This window comes from Arachis ipaensis, chromosome B3, assembly GCF_059453495.1.
Source record: "Arachis ipaensis isolate K30076 ecotype BB chromosome B3, ASM5945349v1, whole genome shotgun sequence".
Classification (NCBI taxonomy): Eukaryota; Viridiplantae; Streptophyta; class Magnoliopsida; order Fabales; family Fabaceae; genus Arachis; species Arachis ipaensis.
In genome coordinates this window covers 23,431,336-23,450,122 of record NC_142438.1, presented here as the reverse complement: position 1 = coordinate 23,450,122, position 18,787 = coordinate 23,431,336, and the positions used below count along the sequence as shown (strand labels likewise).

The 18,787-nt window shown below is 35.1% G+C and overlaps 1 non-coding gene across 1 annotated transcript; it reads left to right on the top strand.

The window, feature by feature from the left end:
• The first annotated feature begins 8,739 nt into the window (after positions 1–8,739).
• On the top strand, positions 8,740–10,753 carry LOC107629816 (F-box/kelch-repeat protein At3g23880). Its single transcript, XR_015907050.1, has 3 exons — positions 8,740–8,884; positions 8,985–10,227; positions 10,521–10,753. It is a non-coding gene; the product is annotated as an F-box/kelch-repeat protein At3g23880 (transcript).
• The last annotated feature ends 8,034 nt before the right edge of the window (positions 10,754–18,787 follow it).

Below are 18,787 nucleotides of genomic sequence, written 5' to 3'. Positions count from 1 at the left end.
TTTAATTTATTTAGACAACAAAGTTTATATAAAGGACTAAATTAAAAAACTAGTCATTTCAATCGTAGTGCTAACCTCGTCACAATGTAGCTGGTCTATCGCTAGACGCTATCGCAAAACTCCCGCCTCATGCTAGTCTCTGCTCTGCTGCGTCAATCCTATCAACCTGACACCAATTACAAGAATAACACGAGTTCATGTTACGGAATGTCATAACAAGTTCGAAATTCAAACGTAAGCAACACAAACAATTGTTACCTTGTAGCCATATGATACATGAAAATTCCTCGGTCAAGTGGACACCACTGAGAAAATATTCGGTATATCTAGAACATCAACAGCGGAGTGCAGTCGGCGATGTCTGTTGTGCCTCGGTGTGCTGCAGAGCACAGTGAATGGTATGTTCAGGCAAGCACCACCGAGTCCCAAGACAACGCACGGCACCGCCCAAAGTCCTAAAGCAGTGGTAGCCAACACAGATGGACCAAGTTGTTCGCCTTGTTCGTCATCAGATAGCCTCTAATTAGTAACAAGATGTAACACATCGCATACTGTCAAAGTGTCTCTGGGTCGTTCGTCAGTGGCATATTGCGGACACGGTCCCGCAGCCATACAAGTTTCAACGAGAAGGACTCCTTCCTCTGAGTCCCCTGCTGTGGAACCACTAGAGGCCTGGCACCAAGCAGCCGCTCCACCAACTCCCATGTCTCCGTGCCATACCTCCTTTGGAAGTTACGGAAGCACCCCCCCCCCAACTGGCTCCCCGTGTACGCATAGCCCAAGGTGGTACGCCACGTCCTACAGGGTGATAGTGGCCTCACCCCACGGCAGATGGAATGTGTGGGTCTTCGAACGTCATCACTCCACGAATGCCGTAATTAGGGAGTTGTCGAATACGAAATCCTTGAGAGGCACCGTATCACTAAATCCTGCCTCCCTCAGATACGAAACGATAGCGTCGGGTGGAGGAAGCATGTGACTCACTCGCCGAGGTAGGAGTAGGCGAGGCCTCTGACAAAGAAAAATATTTCACAATTATTAAAAATAAAAAATTTGTATAGGTCCATCATCGTATCAAACTGTCTTGACTATTCTATACATTTGCTTAACAGAATTTTACACGCATGTACTAACTGAATTTATTCCGACACGATATTTTATTAATATGTACTTTCTTAGCTAGTACACATTTTCTCATTGCGTTATGTGAAATTAAAACATTCAATAAAGTAATTAATAATCTAAATACCAAACTTCGACTTAACTTAATAATCTAACTATTAAAGTTGGATAGTTACTAGCTAAATTAATAAATTAAGAAACATGTGACCAATAAACTAGGGATTTTTTATTTTAATAAATTAAATAAATATTTTAAACTCTAAATTTACAATTATGTTACTAACAACTTAAATACCAAAAAATGATAACCACATTATTAGAATTACTAATTTCTATTAGTGACATATTCCTAACGATATAACTTGTATTCTAGTTCTTGACAAGTATCATAATTATGGCTATACATATATGGGATTACATAAAACTCAAGATAATAGAACTAATCGCAAAGTCAGTTGTCCCGGCGTAGTGCCATGTCGCATTCAGCTTGTTGATGTCCCGATCACGTGCATCTGTGCACGCCATCTTCATATTACTCGATAATATAGTCAGAAATGAGTAAGAGAGAAGAAAGTGGTCGAAAGGTTCGAACTGGGACTCAGAACCTCATTGTTAATAACATCTATATATAGCCGTCTCCAACCTTATCTCGTTTACAGTGTAAACGAAATAAGCTTGCATGTATCTTATTTACACTATAAACGAAATATACACGTGTCACGCACACATGCCTTATTTCTGTAAACGAAATAAGACTGGAGAACGAATTTCAATAATAATTTTTATAATTATTTATTTCAATAATTAAAATATTTATTTTATTTATTTAAATAAAAAATACCAAATTTATTACTCCTTTTTTGTTATTTACGGGGATGATTAAATTCAGAATTTTTACACATATAACATGTCTTAATAAAAATAAATATTTTTTATATTTATTATGTAAATTATTATCTAAAAAATAATATAATTAGATGATTATATAAAATATTTTATATTATTAATATATTAAAATTAAATTTATAAAATAAATATAAAATTTACATATTTAAAAGCTCTCAAAAAAATTATACTTTTATATATTATTATTTGTCTTTTTGCTAATACAGCCAAATTATATTAAACATTTCTTATTTAATGTATTAAAATTAAATTCATAAAATCTGTATATTCAGGTGTGCTCTAAAAAAATGGTGTATTTTAGGCATTATTAGAAAAAGAGTATCTAATAAAAATTATCTTTATACAAAAAATAAAATAATATAAATTTAGCCATTCAGTTTAAATAAATATTTATAATTAAAATTAAAAATAAAATTCACTCATTTGCACCTTCATTATATATTTCTTTCCCAAATTATGATTAAAATTAAAATTATTAAATGATTAACATTAAAACAAGATCTGCCCTTTTGTGATTAAAATTGATCTTGGCATTAATATTGAAATAATATATTAATGAGACATTATACAAATGCTTCTTCTTTTTTTTTTTAATTTACTCTTAATTAAAAATATATTATTAATAAAATTGCATCTAATTTTTTATATCTATTATCTGATTCTATTTTTGTTATTTATTATTTTATTAGAAAAAGTATGATTAAATTCTTGAAAAATAGTAGAATAAATAAGGGTGAAAATGGACTAAAAAAGAGTCGAGCTTTGGCTTAGAGCCTTAGACACAAATTTGGCCCGTGTTATATATATATGGCCTAAGTCTAGGATTGTATTATTTTTCATGAGATTTTTTTAGTCTCAAGTTCGACCTATTTAAAAATTTGACAAATTCACAAGCTTATTTAAAAAGCTTGTTTCGGTGGCCAAGACATTGCACCAATGGCTAATATGTTGGCCTCACAGAAGCCACATCTCAGGTTCGAATCCCAGCTATAGCTGGGTAGTGATAGAACTTTTAATGAGTGTGTGAGTTGGTATGTGTTGTGTAATTTAGAATTTGGGGTTGTCTAATCCATCGACAAAAAAAAAAAAGTTTGTTTCGTGAATTATAACTCAAAAAGAAACTTAAAATATCTAAATTAATATGAAATGTATTCTATAATTTATAATTTGTAAATCACAATTCGTTTATATATTAATTGTTAGTCACACATCATAACCATACTTGTTGTTCATACTATGATCTAAATAACTAAAACTATAGCCCAAAAAGAACTAATTCACTGTTAATGGACCTCGAAGTTGTTGAGATCCAAAAGGATCAATCCCAAAACCACATAAGTTAGAGAAAGTATAGCATGACCAAAACAAAAAAAAAAAAAAACAAAAAAGAAAAGAGAAAGTATAGGAAAATAATGACAACTGTGAACAATGGATTAAAAAAGAAAGGTATATTATAATTAAAAATCATATTGTTAATTAATTATTTATTTTAGATTTTGAAATTTGAAATATTAGGATTAACAATTAAACACATTCACACTACAGATGGTTACTCCTAATTTCATCATATTCCCCCACTCTCTAATCCCCTTCTCGCCGTCGCAGCCTCACCTGAGCCGTTACAACCCCTCGGCTGACCATGCCGACGTCGCCGCGGGCTCCCGCAGACACTACTAAAACATTAAATTGTGCCGCTGTTCCCAGTAACTGAGGCAGATCTCTCCGCAGCTACACCGGTGGCTCCCCATTGCTGCTGCAACCCCCGTCGATCGTATCATTGCCGCCACAGTCAACCGCCGACACCGTTGTAGTCTCATCTTGAATAGCAACCCTGCATTCCTCTAACGTCATCGTCGATGGAGTCCACTATAGGTGAACAAACTTCTATTGCACCATCCTTATTAATCATTGATAAGTCTACTTTTTCATATGGCAATTGCACTATATTGGGGCAACAATCCAACTAGGTAAGCAGTGAAAATTTTTTATTGATGTGGATGTTTAGTTTTATACAAATTGGATGTTTGTTGTTGGTGTAAAATAAATTATTCTATTATATTTTAGTAAATTATTAGCTCTTACCAATACTAAGTCACTCCATAACAATCATAACATCTACTAATACAATATCTCTTAGTTATAGTGTGTTTTGGAATATTTTTTACTTTTTATTAAGATAGATTCTATTATTTTTTTTAATTTATTTTTGTATTATTATGGTGTAATGAAAATGGAATATCTCCTAATTTACTGATTACACTCTATCGTGATATTTGATATACCATATTACACTCTATCTTTTATGTTTTTCTAGTTGTTGTATTGAAATCCATAAATTATATTTTATATTGATGTTGAATTTATTTGTCTCTGCGTATTAACTTTTTGTAGCTGTGGTAATTAAGGTAAATTGAGAGTAATAACAATTCCAATTAAAGGTTAATAATAATAATATTTTTTTTAATAAAAAACCATGATACTTGTAAAAGTAGCGAAATATTTTGATTTCATGGTAACATTTAGGAATTTTAATAATAAATATTTTATGATGGTTGTTTTTTGTTAAATTCCTTAATACAAATGAGTCTGTGTTGTGTTTTTGTTTAGATTTTTTTTTGGCCGTATCAAAGTAATTTATATTGTTGATATTTATGTCATGGGACGATATCTTACTTGATTTCTTTGGTTGTGTTCAATTTGTAGATTGTTGGAGTGACGGACGTGACTGAGCTAGAAACTGATGAGATAGAACTTGGTTATGAGGTTCAATTATGTATTTTTTTTGTTGATTTTCCATGAACGACATGTTGGAATCGACTATTAATCATCCGTGTTGTGGAGTAATTTTTGTTGTGAATTGATTTGTAGGTACCGGATCACAGTGACTTTCGCGAAGACAAAATACCAACAGTTGAATTGCGATTTGATTCTTTGCAACTGACACAAGAATTTTATGCGACTTATGCAAAGAAAGTTCGTTTCGTAAGTAAGATACAGACCACAACATTGGGCAAGACGACAAAGGAACTCGCGAGTCTCGTGTCAAAGCACCAACAAAAAAGAACACGATTTCAGCTGTGGGATGCAAAGCAAAGATATATGCGAAGTTCGATAGGGAAAAGCAAGATTGGGTGTTGTTGAAGGTGGATTTGAGGCATTCACATCCATGTTTAGCTAAAAAGGTGGTGCACTACCACGAGTATAGAAAGCCGACCATGCATATCAAGTGTGTGATTGATGATAACGATGAGGCTGACATACGATCTAATAAGACATACCTACCTCTGGCTAATGAGGTTGGTAAATCGTCGAACATCGGCTTCTCAGAAAAGGATGAAATTATATATATATATATATATATATATATATATATATATATATATATTTTTTTTTTTTTTTTTTTACCAAAGATATGGAGACTCAAACCCGCAACCTCTTAGGTGAGTATAAGGAGACTATGCCATTTGAGCTATAACTCATTAACGATGAAATTATATTTTTAACTTTGAAATAAATTTTAATTTTATCCTTCAATAATATTAATTTTTTATGATAAATAATTATTCAATTTATTTTTTAATTTTATTCTTAATAAATTCACTTAGAATGAAAATAATATGAATAAAAATAATCTACTTAGATGTGATTAAAAAAATTGAATAATTATTTACCATAAAAAATAATATTATTAAAGGATAAAATTAAAATTTATTTTAAATTTAAAAATAAAATTTAATTAAATATTAAAAAATTTGGTACATTAGAGACAAAAAAGTATAATTTATACTTTATTATATATATACTATACTCTTTTTTTCTTCTTTTCTAAAAGTTTATCTACTAGTCATTCTATTCCATAATGAGTAAAAATCTTTAAAAATAAAATTAAAAAAATTATATAAAAATAATGTAATTAAGAGTAATTTACTTAGATGTAATTAAAAAAATTGATTAATTATGTACGTAAAAAATTAATATCATTGAAAAATAAAATTAAAATTTATTTCAAATCTAAAAATAAAGCTTATTTAAATTAAACACTAAAAAGTTTGGTATATTATTATTAGAGATAAAAATGTATATTTTATACTTTATTGTATATATTATTTTTTTTTAAGTTTATCTGCTAGTTATTCTACAAAAATTTTATGATGAATAAAAATTTTGAATTTGTAATATAATTTATTTCGTTAAAATTCACTTTCATTTTACTTGATTTGTTAATTCTTCTAGAAACAATATATCATTTTTGTTCTTAACGTTTTTGTCTTGTTTAAATTCCTGATATTTTAAAATTATTTGAGGTTGTTCTACCATCAATTTTGTTAATATATCACCGATGACAAGATAATTTTAAAATCATTTTAAAACGTCAGGAACTTAAATAAATGATTTAAACGTTAGAAATAAATTTGACACTTACAAATATTTATTATTTTTTAAATTTAATAAAAATTGTGTTCCTTTTACAAAAAAAAGACAAAGTTCTGAAAATGAGTTCGAACCAGGCGGTCAAACTGTAAATTGGTGAGAATTTCGATTCGGTCAGAAATCATAACTGTCTTTTTTGAACATCGTTATTGGATCGTCGAACTGGCCGAAAATCGGTCGGTCGAACCAAATCGAAATCCGACTGATTTTCAGATTTTTCATCAAAACGGCGCCATTTCGATCATTAATAAAGAAAAAGGTGAACCCCTGAACCCTAATCCCCCTCCCCCTTCGTTGAACACACACACTCACTCACAAGTCACAACAACCAGCAGCACCATCTCGCCTTCGAGTTCCTCCATCACTCCGTCAATTGCTCCGTCCAGCTACCGCCGTGTTACCGCCGCTGTCGCAACTGCTTGAACCCCGAAGCCGCCTTCCCCAGTCACCGTCCACTTGCTCTTGTCACTCCATCACTCTTGTCCACTGCCGTCTCCATCACTCCGTCTCACTTGCCCTCGTCTCGCGTCGTTTCTCTTTCGCGCAGAGTCGCTTTTCCGCCGCGCCGGCTCTGTTCCACTCCACCACGCTCCAGCCATCCGGTTCTCCATCGCCTCTGTGCTATAGAAGGCACCCTCATGCCATAACTCTGTAATGGAGCCTCATCTTGATTCTGATTTTAATTTGTTTTTATTCTGAACTTTTTTATTCTGATTGTTGGTTTGATTCTGATTTATTTTTATTCTTCAGTTGTTTCTCCCATTGTTGAATCTGATTTGTTCTTTGGTTGGGTTGTTCTTGATTCTTTGGATGAGTTGTTAATTCTATTTTTTTTTTACTTTGAATTTTTTGTTCTAAATAAGATTCATATAGACAATCAAGATTGTGTTAAAGAAAAGGGTTAGTACAGTTAGGATTTAGTTGGTATGTTGACCAAGTTGGAAAGTCTCCAACTCTGTTTTGGTCTCTCTCATGTATATAAACACTGTACCTGCAAGGCACGCAGCATCATTCTCATATTGGGGAGGAATTTGATGTTGATTGAGATGAGAGCCCGACTATTAGCATGAATAACGTGCAATGCCATTTGATTCCACGTTTTGAATGTATCTTCAGTAAGTTCTTTAAGAACAGGTGCAGAAAAAGTGTTGGTAGAAGGGTTTGATTGAAGAGGAATGATAAAAGCCATGGATTCTTGACCAATAGCTCTCTGATACCAGAGGAAGATTTGTGAAAGGATGAATGAAAGCTCAAAAATTGATACTTAGATTTTGATCTTTTCGTTATTGAGTCTTATGCAAGTACAGTATTTATATGCATGAGAGAGACCAAAACAGAGTTGGAGACTTTTCAACTTGAGCCTTATTTTTTTTTTAAATTCTGGTTTAGGATTGATTCTATGATTCTGACTTATTCAATGAATTTTTTTTAATTTATTTGTTCTGTTGCTGATTTATTTCTTTAATTCTGGTTTTTTCAGAGTTTATTTCTTTGTTATATTTTATTAGTTGCAAACTCAGAAGGTGCAATTTAGTATTATGATTGATTTGGATTTGCTGAGGAAGATTCAAGATTTATTGTCCGTTTCTTGGGTTGAATAAAGTTTTGTTAAAGTTAAAAGATTGTATCTCAGCAATTGCAACATGCATTATTATTATTTCACACAACAATTAATTTAACATTACCATTATATTCTGGTGAATGTATCTTTACTGTAAAGAAGAAATACTGTCCAGCTTTTAACATTGTCATTCTTAGTTAGTTAATTATGCTTAGATTGTGACTGTCATTTCATATTTGGATATTTTTTTGTTATTTAATTTTTGAATTTGTACTTTTATAAGATTATAAGATTTTATAAGATTATAAGATTTTGGTTAATGATATTTTATGTAATGCTTTAAATTTGGAAGATATTTTAAGATTTATATTAGATTATAATTATGTTTTAGAATATTTATTTATAATTTATTTATTATTTTATTATAAAACGATTTTTTTAGTTGAACCGATTGACCCAATAAACCAATAAATTAGTGACTATAACGGTTCGGTTTTCGGAACCTTGAAAAAAAAGTAATCTCTAATGTTTATCTACATTAGATAATATAAGGTTACGGATTCCTTACTCCAACATTTACAAATATTTACAAATTCAACCCCGTTTTTTCATTTTTGAAAAAAATAATAATTAAAATTTTGCTCCTCTGGTTTTGCTTTTTCCACTTTTCCCCTTTCCTTTTAATTCTGCTAGGTTTTTTCCACTAATGTTCATGTTCTCGTCCAATCCCTGCAGCTTCTACCGTCGCTGTCGCTGCCTCAACCTGCATTCAGCACTGCCACCACTGCTTTTACCGCCGCCGCACCACACTTTCCGGTCCCTCTGCATTGTTGTGCTTCGTCTCTGCCCCTGCGAACTACTCAGGTTCCATTTTACTTTGTTTTATTGTTTTTTTCTATGGCAATTTTTGTGAATTTGGATGAAGTTTAATTTCAATTTGTGCTTTTTCAATTCTCACTCACAGTCTCACACTCTCCTCCGCTTCTCCAGAACCGCTCAATTCCGTCCAGAGTTCTCAACCCTCAGTCAGATTCAGTCTCTCTCCACTCTCCTCCGAGGTTTGAGAAGATGAAGCACAAGGCTGAGGCTGAAGCTAAGGTTCTCCCTCTCGAATTGGTGGAGAAAATCCTATTATGGTTGCCGGTAAAATCCCTAATTCGGTTCAGGTGCGTCTCTAAAAAATGGCTTTCTCTGGTTTCTGATTCACGTTTTGCAAAATTGCATTACGACACTGCTGATGCCGCACCCACCAATAAGAACACTAGGCTTCTGTACTTGTCGAGTGAGCTTCCCGAAGCTTGTTGTGTAGATCTGGAAGCTTCGATTTGCGGCGATTACGCGCTTCAGCTTCCTCTAAGTTGTCGTCATTTCAGCCTTAGTATTCTAGGTTCATGCAGGGGCTTCATACTGTTGCGCATTCATGTTCATGGTGCTCCGCTCCTTCTGTGGAACCCTGTAACGGGTTCTCACAGATCAGTGCCGTACCCTGTTGCTGACTCTGATGCTCCTTATTGGATGGGTTTTGGCTCGTCAAATAATTAATGGGGTGGTCTTGGCTATGAAGAATCTAGTGATGATTATTTAGTAGTAGTAGGATGAGGTGATGGACATGAATGGAGACCTCAGTGGGAGTATTTCTCTGTTCGAACCAATTCCTGGAAAAAAATTGAGTCTGGCCATCTTCCTCCCCATTTGGTTACTGTTGATCGTGCACTGTTTTGTAACGGGGTTCTTTATTGGTTGGCCGTTAAAGATATGGGAGTGAATTTTGTGATTGTTGCCTTTGACTTAGCCGGAAAGCATCTATCAATGGTGTCATTTCCAATGTCAAGCAGTTCCCGTCCGCAGTTAAAGCTGTTTGCTGGATGCTTTGGGATATCTTACTTGAACTTCACGGAAGACCAGAAGACTGAGATCTGCGTAATGAAAGAATTATCTTGGACTAAGCTCAATGTTGTGCTTCCTTATGCTCATGGAATCCACCCTTTGTGTTTCACTAAAGGTGAACTTGTTGGCACCAAAAACAATGAGTTAGTCAAAGTCAGTGATAAAGGTGTATCAGTGGAGTCTCTAAGAATTAGTTGTCGTGACAATGACTTGAAGATGGTTTTGTTTACTGAGAGTTTACTGTCACTTCCGGACGAGTTTGGCGGCACAGGGGAAGAACAAGGAAAGTAGGGCATGTCATGTTCTGAAAACCTTCTAAGGCAAGTTATTCTGTTGTTATTTGGTCATACTTAAACATTTCTCTTGGAATTCTCTTGGGAACTCATTATCGGGTTTAGTCCTTTTTGTGTTTTGGCATTTATAATGGGTAATGGCTAAACACATTATACAATTGATTTAATTCTACTGCTGTTTGATCATACTTAAACATCTCTCATGGCATTTTTCTTGTGACATTTTGCATTTGATTTCTCATGTTTTGATTCAAATATCCCATCAATGCCACTGATTCAGTAGTTTTTCTGTTAAATGTTTTGTCTTATTGCATCTATAGGTGTTCACACATGAGATATTACAAGTTGATTGTCAGGCTCTGGTGTGCATGTTTCTGTCCAGACTCAACATTACAACATATGTCTTCAAAAATTTTGTATTAAATGTATTGTTTTAGGATTAATGGACTTATGCTCTTCCTTTGTTCTTGTTCTTAGAAAGAGATGGACTGTAAATTGCACAATACTTAATTAAGACTAATGGATGCTTTAATTCCACACTTTCATTTAGTTATGGCGGACAATGGGACAAAGTCAGGGCTAATGGGGCTCGCAAAACTGCTCCACACGAAAGTTTGTCTTCTATATATTGTAAAATGAATGTCCAAGTCTTATTTCATTTCCATTTAAATATTTTTAAGTTTATAACTTTTCTAGTTAATGATTTATCATTAATAAGCCTTCTCTCTGTCGATATTTCTATCATTATTTCGAATGCTTATAATAAAACTCGTTACTAAAGTAAGACAACTTGTATGAAGCCTTTTTCTTAACGTTCAAATGTATTCACATTTATTTATGTAAACCTAAGTATAGAAATAAAGGCATAATTTTTTTTATGGAGAAAATAGAAAAAAAAAAATTAAAACTGATCCCACTATTATAAAATGGTTACAAAGTATACTATGCAAACAAATATAAATATAAATTTGAATAGAATATCTACAATTATCAAATAATCATAATAACTCTGCTTATGTTACACTTGCGGTACATAGCCGGTCTCAAGCCCGGATAAAGGAGGAGGGTTGTGTTAGGTCTTCGGCAACCAACATAAAAATATAGCCGAACCCCCATGACATAAATCAAAGACATTATTGCGCTAAAGTTAGGTCGTTGCCCGGAAGCAACGCGCCGTATGGCTCGAGTACGGTGTCAAAGCAAGAGCCGCTACATCGGTGCCCGGATGTAGTGTTAAATGAGCAAGGGTTCTCGCGTTTTCGTGAACGGACGAGGGTAAATAAGCTAGTTCACAAAGTAAAAGGTAAAGGTCGAAGCGATAGAAGGTTGAGATTTGGGACATGGAACATAGGCACTTTAACAGGAAAGTCCATGGAGGTGGTGGACACCATGACAAGGAGGAAGATTAACATTATGTGCTTACAAGAAACGAAATGGGTTGGTGCAAAGGCTAGGGAGTTGGATACTTCTAGTTTCAAACTTTGGTACACAGGAAAAGTGAAAAATAGGAATGGGGTTGGAATAATTGTGGATAAGCAGTGGAAGAAGGACGTAGTGGATGTCAAGAGGGTGGGAGATCGGATCATCTTTATCAAACTTGTGGTGGGGGGAGGTGCTTTCCATGTGATTAGCGCCTATGCACCGCAAGTGAGTTCGGACGAACAACACAAGATAAGGTTTTGGGAGGATCTAGAGAGTTTGGTTCAAGGCATACCTTTGGGAGATAAGATTTTCTTAGGAGGAGATTTAAATGGCCATGTTGGGAGAGAAGTGACTGGATATGGGAGTATTCACGGAGGCCATGATTTCGGGGTGATCAATGCCGATGGTAAAACTATTTTGGACTTTTCCTCAACCTTTGATCTTCTCATCGCAAATACATGTTTTAAAAAGAGAGACGAACATCTTATAACCTATAAGAGTGGCATGACAAGCTCTCAAATCGACTTCTTCTTGTTGAGGAGAATCGACCGGAAATTTTGCATTAACTGTAAAATTATCTCGGGAGAGAGTTTGACAACACAACATAGGGTGCTCGTCATGGATTTTCGCGTTGAGTAAAAGTTGAGGAAAAGACATTATACGAAAAACCCAAGGACGAGGTGGTGGCGGATGAAAGGTGAGGAACAAAGAAGCTTCCTAAGACGGGTAGGAGAAGAGGCAAAGTGGGATGGGAATGGAAGCGCGGAAGAGATGTGGAGGGAGATGGCAGAAGTTATTAGAAGAACAGCAAAAAAAAGTTTTGGTAAATCTAAAGGAATAGGACCAAGAGACAAGGAGTCCTGGTGGTGGAATGCGAGTATACAAGAAAAGATAAAGATAAAAAGGGAATGCTTTAAAGAGTGGTCTTTATGCCGCAATGCAGATAATTGGGAAAAATATAAGACGGCTAAGAAAGAGACAAAAGTGGCTGTAAGTGAAGTAAGAACAAGAGCATATGAGGGTCTCTACCAGTCTTTGGGCACGAAAGAAGGAGAAAAATGTATATATAGAATCGCAAAGAGCCGGGAAAGAAGAATGAGAGATTTGGATCAGGTTAAGTGCATAAAGGATAAGGATGGAGAGGTGTTGGCTCAAGAGGAGAAGATTAATGAAAGGTGGAAGAGCTACTTCTACGAATTATTTAATGAGGGACAGAAGACTCTTCCGAGCCTTGGTCGATTATGCACAAGGGAAGAAGATCAAAACTTTGACTACTATCGAAGGATTCGAGATTTCGAGGTAAAAGAGGCTCTAAAGCAGATGAAAAATGGCAGGGCAGTAGGACCTGATAATATCCCGATTGAGGTTTGGAAGGGTCTTGGAGAAAAAGGCATCAACTGGTTAACCAAGCTTTTTAATGAGATTTTAAGGTCAAAGAAGATGCCTGATGAGTGGAGAAAGAGCACCTTGGTACCTATCTACAAGAATAAGGGGGATATACAAAGCTGCGGAAACTATAGAGGAATTAAGCTTATGAGTCATACTATGAAGTTATGGGAAAGGGTGATAGAACGGAGATTGAGAAAAGAGACACAAGTAACAGAGAACCAATTTGGATTTATGTCAGGAAGATCTACCACTGAAGCGATATACCTATTAAGAAGGATGATGGAGAGGTATCGTAGTAATAAAATGGATCTACATATGGTGTTTATTGATTTGGAAAAAGCGTATGATAGGGTACCAAGGGAGGTCTTATGGAAGGTTTTAGAAAAGAGGAGAGTAAGGATCGCATATATTCGGGCAATTAAAGACATGTATGATGGAGCCACAACTAGTGTGAAGACTCAAGGTGGTGTGACAGAGGAATTCCCTATTGGTATAGGATTACACCAGGGATCATCCTTAAGTCCATACCTTTTCACATTAGTCTTGGAAGTACTCACAGAACACATCTAAGAGCCTGTGCCATGGTGCATGCTTTTTGCCGATGATATCGTCCTTATGGGAGAGTCAATGGAAGACCTAAATAAGAAGTTGGAGTTATGGAGAGAAGCTCTAGAAGTGTATGGTTTGCGCATAAGCCGTAGCAAGACAGAATATATGGAATGTAAGTTTAGTCTGAGAAAGGAAAACCTCAACATAGAGGTGAAGATTGGAGAAAACATCCTACGAAAAGTTAAAAGTTTTAAGTATCTTGGGTGCATCATACAGGATAATGGAGAGATTGAACATGATGTAAATCATAGTATCTAAGCAGGTTGGTCAAAATGGCGGAGTGCATCTGGTTTTATATGCGACAAAAAAGTGCCTTTAAAACTTAAAGGTAAATTCTATCGCACCGCTATAAGACCGGCTATGCTGTATGGTACGGAGTGTTGGGCGGCTAAAGGGGAACACGAACACAAGCTGAGTGTGGCAGAGATGAAGATGTTGATATGGATGAGTGGTCATACGCGATTGGATAAAATAAGGAATGAAGATATAAGGGAGAGAGTTGGAGTAGCACCCATTGTGGAAAAGATGGTTGAATCGCGCCTCAAGTGGTTTGGACATGTGAGAAGAAGACCGATAGAACATCCAGTCAGGAGGATGGATGAGATGGAAGATGGACAAATGGCGAAAGGTAGAGGAAGACCTAAGAAGACCATCCATGAGGTGGTCAAACGAGATCTACATGTAAACGGTCTCTCTGTAGACATAATACATGACAGAGTACAATGGCGTCGTTTGATTCATGTAGCCGACCCCACTTAGTGGGACAAGACTTTGTTGTTGTTTGTTGTTGTTGTATCAAATAATCATAATAATAAATAAATAAATAAATAAATAAACAAATAAGCAAAGAAGAAGAAGAGAAAAACAAATTGAAAAGAACCAAAAGAGATGAGGATGGAAAAAAAAAGTAGAACATTTGTATTTTTCTATAAAAAAGTTGTACTTATTGATAAAAAGGTAAAAAAAATTCCGTATTTTCTTTCACAAATTTATGTGTTTTCTTTCAAAATTTGGTATTATTATAGTTCTCCAATAATAGTTGAGTATTTGGAATATTTTAATAGTGTGTGAATAATGTGGTAAATCTAAAATTACTATAACATATATCTAATAATAATAATATTCATAATTTTTCTATTCATAAGATTTGAATCCAAACGTATTTATCAAGAAAATAACGTATTATAGACTTGTTACTCTACATTTTTATAAAATTCAATAGTATAATAATAGCAAGTATGTAATAGCTATCTAAAAAGAAATTTTTAATTTATGTAAATGTCCTTAGGATTTCTCCAAGGCTGCATTTGTTTACAGAGACATGACACTGAGATAGGGACACAGACACAAAATCATGTTTGGCAGAGGAGACATGGATAGAGACAATGTACCCAGAGACACTGAATTAGTATATTTTGTGTCCATCCTGTCAGGAAGGACACAGAAACACTAACAAGGGACACAACTTATTTTTTATTTTTTCTTTCATTATTCTTGTTAATTTTTTATAATTATATTTTTTATTGTTATATTTTTCATCTCAAATCTTTTGAATGAAAAAAAATAAGAATAAATTAAATTTTCATAATTTGTTCTAGTTTATCAACAAACAGAATACAAGAACACAAAATTTTATGTCTCTGTCCATCAGTGTCTTGTCCTATCCTGTTCTCGGTGTCTTGTCCTGTCCTATTTTTAGAAACAAACGCAGCCCAAGAGTTTTGCTAGGGCAAAAGTGCTCTTATGAGCTTTTGTGAGAAAAGAAAGTTTTGAATTCTAATCTAATCAAATATGTGTAACAAGACAAAATGGAGTAGGAAAGAATACGAGGAGACTAGCACAATCAAGCAGACAGTGAGAAAGAGACAGAGGAAGTTGTGGCAGTAGGAGAAGATGACATCCGTCAAGGCATTAGGGCATGCTCCAAAAGCCTTGTTGGGGGGATAGTGGCTGTAAAATTCTTCTTAGCAGGGACAATGACTAATGCTTTGAATGCTATCTGGCAGAGACAAGGTGGGTTTAGGGTTGTTGAAAGGGGAGGGAACCAATTCCAATTCTTCTTCAATAGTGAATTGCATACGTTACAAATAGAGAAAGATCTCTTTGGCTTTTCAAGGATTTCATCCTCCATGTTCGACGTTGGAAGGAGATGGATCATGTAGAAGGGTGTTTGACCCATAGCTTTTTAGTATGGATACAATTCTGGGGGCTACCTGAGAGCTATAAAACCTTGCAAGTGGGGAGAAAACTCAGAAATAGCATTAAAAAGGTGATAGAATGTGGTTTTTTTTAGATTAAGGATAATGAATCAAGAATTATGAAAGCAAAGATGGAATTGGAGGCCGCTAAGAAGATTAATTATCAACTGCGAATTGTTGGACCAGGCCAACAACTCATTGAAGTAGGGTTGAGCTATGAGCGGTTAGGCACCTTTTGCACGTGTTGTGCGATGCTGGGACATGAGGTGAAGCATTGTCAATTATTCATGTGGGACTCCAATGAAGGTAACATGAAGCAAGACAAAATTGGAAAATGGGTTAGGGTGGATCAAGTTGGAAGAAAAGTGTACATCTTTGAAGAAGAACAGCGTAATGCACCAAATTCTGCTGATAACTCAAGAAGCGTTCCTCGAAAAAAGCATTTCCCTGCGTGGCTGGTTGATAGTTTCTCTAATTTCTCAATGAATGACAATAATGAACACATGAAGAAACAGGAAGCAAATAATTATCATCTAATCAAGGAGAATAGGAGGAATGAGGGAGAATCTGAGACTGAGGCTACAAAGTTGGAAAAATCCAAGTCCCATGAGGTTCTATTTGACATAATAGTGCCACCAAATATGAAGAAAAATCAAATGATGGGGGTAGAACATCAAGAAAGTATGAATGCAAAATAGAGCCTAAAGAAGATGGCAAGAAAGAAAGTGGAGGAATATAATAGAATTACTGGTGCAAAAATAGAGAACGAGGACATGAAAAATGCAAATCCACAGCAACTGATATGTTTAGAAGAGAAACAAAAGAATGATGCAATGGTGGGGGTGCCAGCCGTAAAATGGCACTTAGGGATCTATGAGACTACTTATATGGAATTGTCGAGATTTGGGGAGACCCCTGACAATCCATAATCTTACAGGGATTAGCAAATCTCACTCCTCCGAGATTGATTTTATTAGTAAAACCAAAAATCAATCTCAACAAATGGAGGTAAAGATGAGAAAATGTGGCTTTGAAAAGTGGTACATGGTGGAACCAAATGGGAGGGTTGGTGGCATAGTTTTGATATGGAAAGAGGGTGTGGATGCGGAGATTTTGGAAGTTGAGGAGTTCTTTATAGCAGCGAGAATTAAGGATATCTATCTGGGAGAGAGCTGGTTGTCATTGGTGTGCACTTCAATCATAACGACCAACTCCAGCGTCAACAATTTAAAAAGATATCAGCACTGATCACACAAAACAGAGAAAAAATTATTGTTGCAGAAAATTTCAATACCATTACCAACCCAAGTGAAAAAGAGGGAAGAGGAGAAAAGTCCCCAGTGGCTATGGCAGAATTTAACAATTTCATTGGAGAAAATTTAATGGCTAATTTGGGTATGATTGGCAGGAAATTCACATGGAGTAATAGAAGGAGGGGAGATGAGTTAATTCAGGAGAGACTATATAGATGTTTGGCGACTGAGGACTAGTTACAATTGTAACCTAATCCGATGGTTCTTTGCCTAACCGAGACTGGCTCAGATCACACCCCGTTGCTCATGGATTCCTCTCCCCATTCAGAGAAATCAAAACGCAAGTTTAAGTTCCAAGATAGATGGTGTGAACTGGAGGAAGTTTGGTGTTTAATTGAGGAGGTCTGAAAGACTAGCATAGAAGGCTCGACAATGTATGTGGTGGCTCAAAAGATTAAACTTTACTGCCATAAGTTAGTACAATGGTAGTAGTCCAGCAATGCTAACTCTAAAAGGGCCATTAATTAGCTTGTCGTGAAAATAGAAGAGCTAAGACAAAGTCGGATTCAGGAAGGTGCGAAAATTATGGAGCTAGAACAGAAGTTATAGAAAGCAATGCTTAATGAAGAAAGATATTGGAAAGAAAAATCCAGAATCAAGTAGCTCAAAGAATGGGATAAAAACACAACTTTCTTTCATAAGAAGTTCAAAGGTAGAACCAAGAGGAACAAGATTTAGAGATTAATTAGCCCTACTAGAAATGCACCTTCCATGCACCAAGATATAGCAACAATTGTTAAGAATTACTTCAGAGAATTTTTTCCTTTATAGGTCAAACAGTCCTAGGACCTATTTTTGAGGGCTTTGAGTCGAAGGTTATAGCTCTCATGAACTGACGGCTGCAAAGACCAGTATCTATGGAGGAAGTGAGCAAGCCACCTTTAGTGTCTATCCCCAGAGTACTTCAGGACATGATGGTATGACTGCTAGATTTTTTCAGAAGTATTGAAACATTGTAGGAGGGAATATTTTCAGGGCTATTCGGAGTTTCTTTGGGGGGAAAAATTCTTAAGAGTTTTAACCATACTTAGACTTGCTTGATTCCAAAGATTACTAATGCTAGCAACATGACTTAGGTATGGCCAATAAGTCTGTCTACAGTTATATATAAAATTATTTCTAAAGTCTTGGTTCATAAACTGCAAAAATTCATGCATTTAGATAAGTCCTATTCAGAGTACTTTTAAGAAAGAAAGGCTTATCTCTGATGACATTCTAATAGCACATGAATGCATGCATTATCTTAAAAACAAGAAGAGTGGTCTGGAGACCGAACTGGATATCAAGTTGGATATGAGCAAAGCCTACGACAGAGTTGAATGGAGATTTCTATGGTTCATTATGGACAAACTAGGTTTTGGGACAAAATTTATTAACTAGATTCGTGAACTTGTGTCAACTGTTTCTTATTCTATTGTTGTGGAAAGTTAACCCTTTGGATTTTTTAAGCTAGAAAAGGGCATCGGCAGGGTGACACCATTTCTCCCTATTTTTTTTTGTGCAAAAGGTTTTTCCTTCTTAATACACAAAGCAGAACAAAATAAACAGGTCCCAGAGATTCAGATTAATCGGCGATGTCCTATTATAAACCACTTGCTATTTGCTAATGAGTCTATCCTATTTTGTAAGGTCTCAAAAGAGAATTGTAAAAACATT